At 36.9% G+C, this 14,567-nt stretch overlaps 1 long non-coding RNA gene across 1 annotated transcript; it reads right to left on the bottom strand.

The window, feature by feature from the left end:
- Positions 1 to 20: 20 nt before the first annotated feature.
- On the bottom strand, positions 21 to 3,007 carry LOC146913566 (uncharacterized). Its single transcript, XR_015016224.1, has 2 exons — positions 2,878 to 3,007; positions 21 to 586 (listed from the first exon to the last, which is right to left on the bottom strand). It is a non-coding gene; the product is annotated as an uncharacterized LOC146913566 (long non-coding RNA).
- Positions 3,008 to 14,567: the final 11,560 nt, after the last annotated feature.

A 14,567-nucleotide genomic window follows, 5' to 3' on the forward strand; every position in this document is an offset into this window, starting at 1 on the left:
AACAAAACGACAACCAGAGATTGGGTCTAGAAGAAAGAATTAAACATCCACAACATGTCAAATCAAAGTTCGAATAGCAACCGAGAGAAATATTCATATTTGGTGCCTATATGCCACAAATATATGATATTTACCCCCGACGATGATAACCAATCGGAAGAGAAAAAAATAATAATCCAACACAACATGACACAAAGGAATTCCGACATTACAATAAAGAAATGACAATTTATTTATAAAATATAATATACTACTCCGCATTTAGCAAACGAGCTAGATTTTCACTACCTTCACCCAACATCTTCATCTCAATTATGTTTTTCTTCAATTCTTTTGCAACTTTTTCAGCTGAGGTGACCATTTGTATGTATTCATAAAGCAACGATCCATCATTTTTATTAGTGATATTGCGATTACGCTTCCTCAACATCTTGATGCTTTGGCGTCGTTTGGTGGAGTTCCAACGGTTCTTGACAGAGTTCTCACTTCTATCCAGCAATCTCTTTGAAATTTCAGACCATTTGTTTCCAACTTTCCAATGGGATTTTATCAGTATCATATCTTCTTCAAGGGTCCATGAACCCTTCTACATCAATAGGAAACAAGAAAGCGAAAAAAGTGAGTACAAAATTTTAATTAGAGTATATTTGAATTGAGATTGCACTTTCATGTTTACTTTGTTTGTTTTAGCACTAACTAATTAGTATGCTCCAGATTAAAAGATAAGTAACAAAAGTAAACAAAATATCATATTATATTGTTTATAAACTCATACAAATCAATATAGTTTTAAATATTTTTTTTTGAAGAAGATATAGTTTTAAATAGGCTAAAGTGCAACTTTGGCCCCTTATCTTTCAAAAAGTTGCGATTTTGGCCCCCTAACTTTGAAAACTACAATTTTGGCCCCCTAACTTTGAAAACTGCTGAGAAGGCGACACGTGTCCAAAAAAAGGGGCCATTTTGAAAAGATAAGGGGTCATAATCGCAACATTTTGAAAAGATAAGGGGTCAAAAGACATATTTCCCTTATGTTAGGGGGTTAAAAGAGCATATTTCCCTAAACATGGGGGGCCAAAATCGTAGTTTTCAAAGTTAGGGGGCCAAAATCGCAACTTTTTGAAAGATAGGGGGCCAAAGTTACACTTTAGCCTTTTAAATATTAAGCTTGCTATAGTAACTTCATAAACTATTATAATAACCTAAATAGCTAAACTAAAAATAAAAAAAAATTGGTCAAGTAATACAGTGGCTAAAGTTCACATATTCTAAATATGTAGAAGTAGAGAGTCTGAGTTTCGAACTCCGACCCATGTGTGATATTGTCATTGCAGCTACCAACTAAGTTGTGCTTAAGAGATAACTAAAAAAAAATATTTACTTATATAACAATATTGCATGAGAAAATTATATATATATATATATATATATATATATATATATATATATATATATATATATATATATATAGACACACACACATATACACACTTACTTTGAGAATTTAATTTATTATAGAAATAATAAAATATGAATAAAAACGGAAATCTGTTAAAAAAAATGAATACAAATGGAAATGAATGTCCATAGTAGTCTTTTATATGAATCAGTAAGGGATGAAATCCTTAACATAACACTTAACGGACTAAAGTATTTAACACTTATGTCACACTTACTGGTAGATTTGTGTTTCTCAAAATAAGAGATAGCATGTTTATGGACTCAATTACAAACTAACCGGTAATAGTGACACATTCAGTTATAATAAATTGATTCAAATGTATGCACATACAATGTTCACAAATATAATTAAAAATATGTTTAATTATGCAAATGGTCTTTGTAAATAGGGTCACTTGAATTTCAGTCCCTATAAATCCAAATCCTTTAAATTTAAATCTGCGATTTCAAATTATTTTAAATTTGGTCCTTCAGTTGATTATTTTCCTAAAATGACACATTTGTGACGACATGTTACTACTGACTAGCGGATTAAGACATCTTGACTCATCAAATATACTATAGTAATGAAACAATTACCATTATTCTTCATTTTTTATTGTTTAATAAAAATGTAAAACAATTTATGACAAAGAAATAAATAAAATGAATTGGGAATCAAGTTTTGAAAGATGTAACAACAAAAAAATCAAGTTTTGAAAGAAGCCTCCATATTCTATTTCAATCTCAACACAATTTTCTTTTTCAACCTTAAGCCCGCACAATTTTGTCTTCACACTCAACCCAAATCGTTTTATTCGTTCAACTCTCCACGTACTCAATTCTTTTTTGCAATTTAAATATGAATAAAAGATTGAATGATGAATAAGGGTAATTGTGTCATTAAATTCCTGATTCATTTTATGTTCTTATCATATAATTAAAAATGAAGAATGAGGGTAATTGTATCATTACCATAATATATTTGATGAGTTACCGTGTGAAAACTCTAGTCAACATTGATACGTCATAACAAATGCGCCACTTCAGCAAAGCAAACAATTATGGAAGCAAATTAAAAATGATTTGAAATTGCAGAGTCAAATCGAAACGCATTGAATATAAAGGGACTAAAATTCAACTAAAAGATTTTAAAATTGTTTCCCATCCATCCAAAATAAATAAATTTTAGAGAAAAATTGAGGTTATTTTTCCTGAAGAGTGTCATGATACATACTCTCTCAAGACCTTGCTGATTTTTTTAAATTTTATTTTATCAATTAATTAAAGTTTATATGAATATGTAACTGCGAGTACTTAATATTCCTTTATTTTACTTTATTTTACTGCTCATATGTGTGTGAAAAGAGGGATACATAGAGAAATGATTTTAATGAAAATAGATTTCTTTAAGGCAACAAATTAGGGAACATAAACCTTAATGTTTGGACGGAGATGATTGAGCCATCTATCACGACACTGTTTTGCATTTCTTCCTCGCTTCATCAATCTTGCAATTTGAGGCCATTTTTTCAGCCCATGTTGATTCACCAATTTAACAAGTTCCCTATATGAAATCACAAATTAAGATTAAACACTCACCCCATTTTAACATTAAAAAAACCTTATATTGATGAAAAATGGTATCTATAAAACTACCAATAATTGAACAGCGCGGTTAATGTAATTTAATTCTATTATATATATTTTTTTTAGAAAAAATCCAAAGAAAGGAAAACAGATATAGAGAGAGATTAAGAAATGAATAAATATTTTACATACATATCCTCATTGGTTGTCCATTTCTTTCTGATTGCATAAGCTTTGTTGACGTCTGGTACAAATGGAGTGTTAAGAAAACCATCTCGATGGAAACATCTGGTTTCGAAAGATTGAGAAATGACAGGCGATAATGATGATGACATGCCACGTAAATGGATGACATGCATGTTTGGAGATAGACGACTGTTTAAGATATTGGGATTATTAGGTACACTCAAGATATGGTCATGTAAATTAGTGTTGAGATGGTAGTTTAACAAGGGATTGTTCTGAGGAGGTGGAACGAGAATTGACCTTTGTGGGGTATGAATCACACGCTCCAAACATGGATATTCTGGAAAAAGATTCAAAAGGTTTGAATGCTTTGCTCGATTGTTAAGATTGAGTTCCATGTAGAAAAGTGACACAACTTGAATATTATCGACTGTGTGACAGAGAGCGATATTTTTGTCCAATAAATGGTGTAAGGAGCGGGTATGATTACGATGTAAATTTGAGAGTTACTTATGTATTTTGTGGGACCCATACATCTAAAGAAGTCAGTGCCCCTGATGTACCAGATGGCCTTCATGCACAAGTATTGTATGACGTAAATTCATAGTTGGTGCACCCTTTTAATTTTATTTTTCATTAATTGTGTTCTTTCGGCCTTACATATTTTCTTTTTGTGATATAGGCCTCCATTTTTCTCTTTATTTATATTATATATGAAATTTCCACATTTTTATGATAAAATGTATGTTGTCCTATCGGTAAAGTGGTCGCATACTGTCCAATATGTTGCATATTTGAACTTGTGGCTTATGTATTTAGTAGTTTCCATTATGCACGCGAGTCTCCAGGAGAAAACAAGTTTTTTAAGGTTTTCTCCTGCGGGTTTGAGAAAGGAAAAAAAACCCAGTTTTTAAGCTCAAACCCACTTGGAAATCAGGTTATAAGTGAAACTCCACGACTGAAGGGACATACATCCCCACAATCTCATCACTTAAATAGAATTCTTGTCTTATGACTAAATGATGATTTCTCCTTAATCCAACAAGTAAATAGAGGGGATTCGAAGAATCCTAACCGCATGTAATGTTCGACAACCAAACAAGATTACCAACTCAGTATTGCTTTGCGCAATCAAATAAAACCTACAACACCCCCTACCCCCTCCAGTTTACTTGCTTTATTTATTTTATTTTTTGTTCTAATAAATAACGCTATTTGTCGAGTTGAAACGATAATCCATGTGTAGACAATTTTACTTATCACTTTATTACTTGTGAACGATATGGTACACATGCCAAAATTGTTCATCAAGATTTTGGCGTTGTTGTCGAAGATTGTTGATATTTTCAACGGGGTAAATCGCTTTACTTATTTGATTTTATTTTTATGGTCGTTTTCTTTTATAGGGGTAATCTTATCTTTCTATGAAGCTCTAATTTCTTCGTAGGTCCTGGGCCAAATCAAACTTTCATGAACATCTCGAAAAGATTTAACCAGGAAAACGTCTAACTTTATCAACCCATTTGTACTAGGTTGACCAAATATAGAGAACGTAGTTCTCACATTGTCGTCATTCCAGTGTTTCATTTGGGTGAACCGAACAACGATACTCAAAATTGGACATCCTTCTCGTGTTTCTTTAATTGATACGACAATTAATCTGGTCCAACTGATCCTTCAAGCAAGAAAGTGTGACATAAATGTGGACTCTAAGAATATTAAGTTTTCCCCATTGTAGTAACTACACCTAGATTGGTGTTTACATCTACTTGATAAGTGTCATATTATATAATTCAAAGCATTCCAAATTATACAAAGCACATCTTTTTAACATAGTTTGGAAACAATTAGAATTATATAAGTCGAAATAATCCAGGAACGATTTCATATTGTATAACCTGAATCGTTCCAGAAACTGGACAGTTTCTTGGTCAGCAAGTCTGTCTGGTCCCATGCTTGTTCCATGTGTTTTGATTGACCATCAATTTCAGCTACATGTTTCGGACTTCCCTTGACTATCGTTATAGTCTATGTTTACATTTTACCTATAAATACTCACTCATTCTTTACAATTTTTAATTCTAGCTCACATTATATCCTTCTTTTTCTTACTTTTCTTTTAAGTCGTTTATGATGTGAGTGTTTCATCGTCGCTCTTTCATACAAAGATATGTGTTGTCTTGTGGAGATAATATGAATGGTCAAAAGATGGCGGTCCACTTCTCAAATTTGCAACACAGATCTATCTAGATCTACAACCTGCTGTTTGGATTTATGATTTCTAATCACATTCACATTCTTCCACTTTTCCTTTTTCTCCCTCCATCTTCTTGCACCACAAATTTTGCATTAGATGTCTAAAATTTTTTGTTGTAATAAGCATTATGTTAATGTAAATATATTATGAATTTTTATTAAATAATAAAATGTCTTGAATTCTTGCCAATTTATATTATGTCTCTTTAAATTTTGTCATTTTCATTTATGCAATTTTAATAATTTATGTCATTACAATAAAAAACTGATTAAACACAGTTCAGATTGTATAATTCAAAAATCATCTAATACACTTCATATTATAAAACGAGGCCCTAAAAAAATCTAAACAAGGTAAAATGATCAATTTGAAGAGTATGCGAGAAGTGAGTTTGGCGGGAAAAGAATTTCTCATTGATTTATCATAACATTTTTTTATGCAGCCGTGGTCAACAAAGTATTTATGGGCTTTTAAAATCCATTTGCCAGACAATGAAGCCCAGTACTAGATTATTAGGAACATTTTTCTTTAGGACCCCCTAATACACATCCGCTAGTTATCTACTTGATGTATGTTTTTTCGAGAGTTATCTCGGAGACGTATGTTTGACGAGTAAAAAGGTATATCTAATAGATGACTACCATATGTGTATTTACGAGACTTTAGAGATATTAGAAAGGCTTAAAGAGAAAAGTTGGTTATTTGCATGTTTTTTTCCACGTTTGAGGGAGGTGAACTTTCAAAGGAGTTGAGTTTTTCAAACCTTCGAACTCTTGAGTCAGTACCATAAGGACTAGATTTCCACTCTTGATTTACATGAGTTTCGAAGAATTTTTCTTTGCTCTTGTTGATGAGCTTTTGGATTCCTTTTTTAAATCACTTCTTGAACCAAATCTTGGTGTTGTCTTGTGCAAAACAGGAACTTGCACCAACGTGTTAGTTAGTTGCACCAACTTGCACCAAAGATGTGTTTTTCTCTGCATATGCATTAATATCTTGTCCATACTCATTGACTTCCATATTAACAGCTTCCCTTGTGTTAATGCTCTTTAATTCCTTTTCTTCCATAATTTTTTTTGTTTGCCTCTTGATCAATTTCTTACGATGGGAGGTATGATGTCCCTGCACAACTTGGCTATGGGTGCAATGACATGACAAATTATTCAAAAACAACTCCAACACTATGTTTGTGCTGATAGGTTAGCTATCACAGGCCTATCCTTAACTCTTTTGTTTCCTATGGTACTATCCCTCTAGAAGCCAGGAAACACCATGTACATACTCCCTCCGTCCCCTATTAAGTGACACAGTTGACTTTATCACACACACCAATGCACAATTTTGATCTTAAATAACTTTACTAATCTGTTAGAAATAAATTATAAAAATTTGATATTTTGAAATGCTCATCGAGACCAATCTAACGACATCTTATATGATATTATTTATCTTTGTATATTAATAGAAAAATATGGTCAAAGTAAGTTAGGTCAATTTTGAACATTTTCAAATGGGTCATCTATTGTAGGACGGAGGGAGTAATAAACTAGGCTTGTTTAGTTTTAGATTCGCTTTTGGTTGATGAGGTTTAGTTTGGTCCCCCTCCTCTCTTTTGTATCAATATTTTTTGCTTAATATATTTGGGTGAGTTAGCTCTCTACTACGTACTTAATGGTTTTTCTTTTTAAAAAAAAATTTGGCTTTGTGTTTTTATTTTATTTTAGTCAAACTTGCTTAAATTAAAAACAAAAAATCATACCTATAAGATATTCGATTTTTCCAGTTATTATTGTGAAATGCATATACCTACAGAGTTAAGACTTAAAATGAGAAAATTTAAGGGTATGCGATTTTGCCACTAACTATACAAAAATAATTGAAGTCCATATGTACGCTAATCAAAAGCAAAACAATAATAAAAAGGTGTCAAGCCGAATTCTGAAAAATGTATCTTATTTAAGGATTGAATTTGCTATGTGCTAACTTACTAGTTTTGAATTTAATTCCAGCAATCTCAAATCACATAGAAATTTTCAGCACATAAGGAAAATGCATAAGATCTACTAATTTATTTATTTATTTTTAATATTTTTAACTAAAAATTCATATGCAAGCAAATAGAAAATAGAATGTTTTGAGACTGATCAAATATAATCTATTAGGAAAGGACAAGAAAAAGATTAAATTAAAATCCAACAAAAAGGCAACCAGAGATTGGGTCTAGAAGCAAGAATTAAACATCCACAACATGTCAAATCAAAGTTCGAATAGCGACAGAGAGAAATATTCATATTTGGTGCCGATATGCCACAAATATATGATATTTACCCCCGACGATGATAACCAATCGGAAGAGAAAAAAAATAATCCAACACACCATGACATAATGGAATCCCGACATGACAATAAATAAATGACAATTTATTTATAAAATATAATATACTACTCTGCATTTAGCAAACGAGCTAAATTTTCACTACCTTCACCCAACATCTTCATCTTCATCTCAGTTATGTTTTTCTTCAATTCTTTTGCAACTTTTTCAGCTGAAGTGACCATTTTTATGTATTCATAAAGCAACGATCCATCATTTTTATTAGTGATATTGCGATTACGCTTCCTCAACATCTTGATGCTTTGCCGTCGTTTGGTGGAGTTCCAACGGTTCTTGACAGAGTTCTCACTCCTATCCAGCAATCTCTTTGAAATTTCAGACCATTTGTTTCCAACTTTCCAATGGGATTTTATCAGTATCATATCTTCTTCAAGGGTCCATGAACCCTTCTACATCAATAGAAAACAAGAAAGAGAAAAAAAGTGAGTACACAGTTTTAATTAGAGTATTGAATTGAGATTGCACTTTCATGCTTACTTTGTTTTAGCACTAACTAACTTTCATGCTTACTTTGTGTTAGCACTAACTAATTAGTATGCTCCAGTTGAAAAGATAAGAAACAAAAGTGAACAAAATATCATATTATATTGTTTATAAACTCATACAAATCAATATAGTTTTAAATATTAAGCTTGCTATAGTAACTTCATAAACTATTATAATAACCTAAATAGCTAAACTAAAATAAATATATTTGGTCAAGTAACACGTGGCTAGAGTTCACATATTCTAAGTATGTAGAAGTGGAGAGTCTGAGTTTCGAATTCCGGCCCCCGTGTGATATTGTCATTGTAGCTACCAACTAAGGTGTGCTTAAGAAACAACTAAATTGGTATTTTTAATCGGAAAAACATGAGAGAGAACGTGAGCTTGAGAGGCGGTAACCCTAGGGCAACCATAGGGGCACCGCGCCAGAGCGTTTTTCCGGCAGAGAGACTTAGTGGGGGGGATCGGGGTCCAGCCGGGGTGGCAGAAATGGGGGGGATAGGGGTGATTGGTCTGTGGTGCGGTCGAGGAAGAGGAAAGCGACGGAACCGGTACAAAGAGGACAGGTCAGGACAACGGATTCAGACGGTCATGGAGGAGCGGCTACAGGTGGAGGACTGGTTCGGCAACAGGTTTTCGACAAGATTTCTTTCGGTAACAATCACAATCAGTATGGAGAGGAGGAACGTAACTCTGTTCGCAATTCCCGCATTGTTGGAGGTCGCGTGGCTTCTTCTGAGTGGCATGGTAATGATAGTGCAGCGGCTGAGAGAATGTTTAGCAGCAAAGCATCCTTTTATGTGACTAACTTCCCAGACAACATCCCGTTGGTTCGGTTACGACAGGCTTTTGAAGTGTGTGGCATGTTAACTGATGTGTATGTGGCTCGGTTTAGGAATGCTCGAGGTCAAGAGTTTGGCTTTGTGAGGTATGTCAATGTTAAAAATAAAGATAAATTGTCACAGGCGTTAAACAATGTTTGGATAGGACAAAGCCGTGTGTGGGCTCAAGAGGCGAGGTATGATAGGTTTTCTCACAATGACGTTAGTAGGGTGGATGCTGGTAGGGTGAAGGAGGATGTTAACAAGGCTGTGGCTGGGAGGACGGTGATGGTGGATAGAGAGGGTGGGGAGGGAGTTAAAAAAGTGAGGTTGGGGAAGACGGTTGTGGGGGAGCATGGGGATGACGGTAAAATCTTGAGGGTGGGGGTCATGGAGGATCCGGTTGAAGGGAAGGGGAAGAAGGTTAACTTTTTGAGGAAGGAGGAGAGGGAGGGTAGTGGTAAAGGAGGTCTGGTGGTGAAGGAGAGAGTGCAGATCGAGAAGAAGGGTGTAGGGAAGAAGGAAGAGGGTTTCTTGGTGAATAAGAGGTTGGAGGTAGGTACAACGGTGGCTAAGTCAGAGGCTGTTTCTATCTCTAAACAGGTGCATATACCGTCGCATTTCATTCTGGTGTACAAGTCTCGTGCAGAGGATTTATCTTGGGCAAACTCCGGTTTGGTAGCTTCGATTTTTTCGGGGGATTCGGTGTTGGCGTTACAACAAAGGATGGATGATGTTGGGTTTGGTCACGTTACTGTTAGACCAATGGGAGGAGATAGAGTTTTCCTTAATTGCACCGGAGAGACGGACATATGGCAAGTTTTCAATGACGCTCTTCATTTTTTTGGTAAGTTGTTTTCTAATGTGCATAAATGGTCGGGTAAGGAAGTTGGTTATAAAAGGGGTGCTTGGCTTAGAATTTACGGGGTCCCTCTTCAAGCTTGGAATGTTGAATTTTTTAAATTGTGCGTAATGGGCATTGGTCGTTTTATGCATGTTGATGAGTATACGGAAGATAAGGTTAGATTGGATTTTGCTCGAGTTCTTATTTCCACGCCTCAACTTGAATTGATAAATTTGGCAAGTGATTTTATTATTGATGGTAATCAGTACACCATTAAATTTTTGGAAGAATGGGGTAACAACTTGGGGGAGGATGCTTTTTTAACTGAAGTTGAGCATGAGCATATGTCGGAGGAAGAAACAGTTTCGATTCTTGACGATGGTTTCGAAGAAGTACAGGGAGAATGGGAATTGGATGATTTGGTTACTGACTTGCATAAAGAATGGAGTAATCATGGAGAGAAGAAGGTAACATCACAATCTCATGTCGAAGCAAGCTCGCCGGTACATGATGAGAAGGATTCAGGGCCGCATGGTGCAGATCCACAACTTCAGGTAAGTGACTCTCCGACATTGGTGAAGTTACCTACTGCTGCATTTGGGCCTCTGCTGGACAGCAAACAACAACCTTCACTTTCGGTACGTGCTGAGAAGGATTCAAGGCTGAAAGGTGCAGTTTCACAACTTCAGGAGCGTGACTATCAGAATTTGGTGAAGTTACCTACTGCTGCAACTTTGCCTCTGCTGAATAGCAAACAGCAACCTTCAGTTTTGGTACATGCTGAGATGGACTCAAGGCCGCAGGGTGAATTTTCAAAGCTCCAGGTGTGTGACTCTCCGAGATTGGTGAAGTTACCTACTGCTGCAACTTTGCCTCTGCTGGACAGCAAACAACAACCTTCAGTTTCGGTACAGAAGGACAATATTAAAACAGGCCCGTGGAGTCTTGAATGGCTATCTCAATCACCGGTTTGCGAAGGAGGAAACGTGTTTACGTCAAAGTCCATTCAAGGTTCGGCTAGAGTGTCAAATGTGGAAAAGAATTTACGTCTTGTATCATCAGCTGCGTTGTCTAAAAAGAAGAAGGGAGGAGCTGGTGCTTATAATATGGGTTTCATGAAAAAAGTGGCTAGGATGCCGTCTAAGGATAGGAAGCAAATTTTAAAGATTTTGAAGAAACACAAAAATAAAAGAAAGCTGCGTGGCAACAGTGACACTTCTAAGACAGCAATTCCTTCGTTGTCAGATTCTTCTATAAATTCAAACTCTTCTGTTAATAAAGATTGGGAGAATTATGTTGTGTTGCATGGCAAACCAGAGGAGGTGGCGGAGGATGTTAAGGGAATTGGTAAGGCAATAGGGGTGTCGTACGAATGTGATACAAAGAATTGTTTCGATTTGTTAACTAAGAAGGGGAGAAGAGAGTGGAGGCAAGCAGAAGATGGGAAGGTTGTCAGTGGGGAGGTCAGTGGGAAGGGAGTGGTGGTGGGGGTGTGTTGAGGTGGTGCGGTTGGAGGGTGTAGGGTGGAGTGTGGATGCAATGAGGATTTTATCATATAACGTGAGGGGTTTAGGGGGGGGGGGTGAAAAGAGGGTGGAGGTTCGGAAGCTAGTATTTGAGAAACAACCGGTAGTGTTGTGTTTGCAAGAGTCTAAATGGCAGTCGGTGAATGATACCTTGATTAAAAATATTTGGGGTGATGTACCTTGTGGTTATTCTTATCAGTCGTCTGTAGGGGCATCTGGAGGTTTGGTTACGGTGTGGGATGCATCTCGTGTCGTTGTTTGGTCTACTATGAATTTTGGGAACGTATTGGCAATCAAAGGCAAGGTTATTTTAACTTCAGAGGAATTTATGATTTTTAATGTGTATGCTCCTTGTGATCCGGTTGAAAAAAGGGGGCTATGGGAAAGGTTGAGTCCTTTGGTTCTTTCGAATAATGATTTGTGTGTTTGTGTGTGTGGGGACTTTAATTCCGTGCGCAGTGTTGATGAAAAGAGAGGTAGGGGGTTGGCTTTTAGACAGGTGGAGGCGGACTTGTTTAATGATTTTATTGATGTCAGTTTATTGATTGATTTGCCTCTTTGTGGTCGTCTTTTCACTTGGTATCGCGGCGATGGAGTTTCTATGAGCAGATTGGATCGTTTTTTGTTGTCAGACAAGTGGTGTGAGAAATGGCCAAATTCTTTTCAAGTTGCTTATCAAAGGGGGCTTTCGGATCATGTTCCTTTGATGTTGCAATCTGATGATGTTAATTGGGGCCCCAGGCCTCTTCGGATGATGAAATGTTGGTCCGAGTATTCTGGTTACGGTGATTTTGTTCGTCAAAAATGGGGTTCATTTCAGTGTCAAGGATGGGGAGGCTTCGTGTTAAAAGAGAAGCTGAAATTTTTAAAATTTAGTTTGAAGGAGTGGCATCAACAACACTCTCGGAACTTGGAGGGTAAGATTAAGGCGGTTAAAAATCACATTTCTACTTTGGACGCAAAGGCAGAGGTGTCTGCGCTTCTAGATGAGGAACTGACGGAACTTCATGATCTTTCTATGAACTTACACTCTATGGCACGGGTTCAAAATAGTATCAATTGGCAAAACTCTCGGATGACTTGGTTAAAGGATGGTGATGCGAATTCAAAATTCTTCCATGCTGTTATGTCAGGCCGTCGTCGTCAAAATGCTATTAATATGGTGTATGTAGATGGAGTTATGGTGGAGGGCGTGCATCAGGTTCGGTCTGCAGTCTTTAATCATTTTTCTAATCATTTTAAATCCCTTGGAGCAATTCGGCCAGGTATTGGAGGTCTTCATTTTCGAAAGTTGTCGGGTGCGGAAGCGGGTGAGTTAACGAAACCGTTTTCACATGATGAAGTGAAGCAAGCTATTTGGGATTGTGACAGTTTCAAAAGCCCGGGTCCAGATGGCATTAGTTTTGGCTTCATAAAAGAATTTTGGGAGTTAGTAAAGGATGATTTTATGAGGTTTTTGTTGGAGTTTCACCGTAATGGGAAACTGACGAAAGGCGTTAACTCTACTTTTATTGCTTTAATTCCAAAGGTGACAAGTCCTCAACGGCTAAATGATTTTCGTCCCATTTCTTTAGTGGGGTGTATGTATAAGGTGCTTGCGAAGGTATTGGCAAATAGGTTGCGTCAAGTTGTCAGCAGTGTTGTTTCTGACTCACAATCTGCTTTTATCAAAGGAAAACAGATTCTGGATGGTATTTTAATCGCCAATGAAGCAATAGATGAGGCAAGACGCATGAACAAGGAATTATTGCTGTTTAAGGTTGATTTTGAAAAGGCTTATGACTCAGTTGATTTAAACTATCTGGATGCGGTGATGGCCAACATGAATTTTCCAACAACTTGGCGTAAATGGATAAAGGAATGTGTCGGAACGGCAACAACTTCGGTCTTAGTCAATGGCTGCCCAACGGATGAGTTTCCCATTGAGAGGGGTCTTCGTCAAGGTGACCCTCTTTCACCTTTTTTATTCTTGTTAGCTGCTGAGGGGTTTAATGTTTTGATGTCTGCGGTGGCGGATGCTCATCTTTTTAATGGATATGGGGTCGGTTCTGTTAATGAAGTTAGACTGACACACCTTCAGTTTGCGGACGACACCTTGATTATTGGTGAGAAGAGTTGGTCAAATGTGCGGAGTATGCGAGCTGTGTTACTTTTGTTTGAGGAAGTTTCAGGGTTGAAGGTAAATTTTCAGAAGAGTATGTTGACAGGTGTTAATATTTCTGATTCCTGGTTGTTGGAGGCTGCATCGGTAATGAATTGTCGTCGAGGTACCATCCCATTTGTTTACTTGGGGCTCCCTATTGGTGGTGATTTTACCAAGTTGTCTTTTTGGAAACCTGTTGTCGATCGGGTTGCTAATCGTTTGTCATCGTGGAACAATAAGTTCCTTTCCTTTGGTGGTCGTCTGATTCTCCTGAAGGCTGTCCTGTCCTCTCTTCCGGTTTACTTTCTTTCCTTTTTCAAAGCCCCTGCAGGTATCATTTCTTCCCTTGAATCTCTTTTTAAAAATTTTTTTTGGGGGGGTGGTGAGAGTAATAGGAAAATAGCTTGGATCAATTGGGAGACTATTTGTACTCCAAAGGAGGATGGCGGTTTGGGGGTGCGGAAGTTGGGGGCTTTTAATATTGCATTGTTGGGTAAATGGTGTTGGAGGATGTTGACTGATAAGGGGGGTTTATGGTATAGAGTCTTGCAAGCTAGATACGGTGAGGTGGATGGGAGGTTGGCGGATGGGGAGGGTGGGGGCTGGTGCTCAGCTTGGTGGAGGACTTTATGCAAGGTTCGTGAAGGGGTGGGCGAGGGTGTTGGCAGGTGGTTTGTAGAAAATATCAAGCGGGTCATAGGTGACGGTAGGGATACTTTATTCTGGCATGACACATGGGTGGGGGATACTTCTTTAAAGTTAAAATTTCCTCGTTTATTTGATTTGTCTATGAATAAAGAGAGTACGGTGGAGGAGATGGCTAGATTAGGTTGGGAGGTTGGAGGGAGGGGGTGGGAGTGGAGACGTCGTCTTTTGGCG

Source organism: Medicago sativa, chromosome 6 (assembly GCF_051527215.1).
Source record: "Medicago sativa cultivar Bolivia chromosome 6, Bolivia_mono, whole genome shotgun sequence".
Taxonomy (NCBI): Eukaryota; Viridiplantae; Streptophyta; class Magnoliopsida; order Fabales; family Fabaceae; genus Medicago; species Medicago sativa.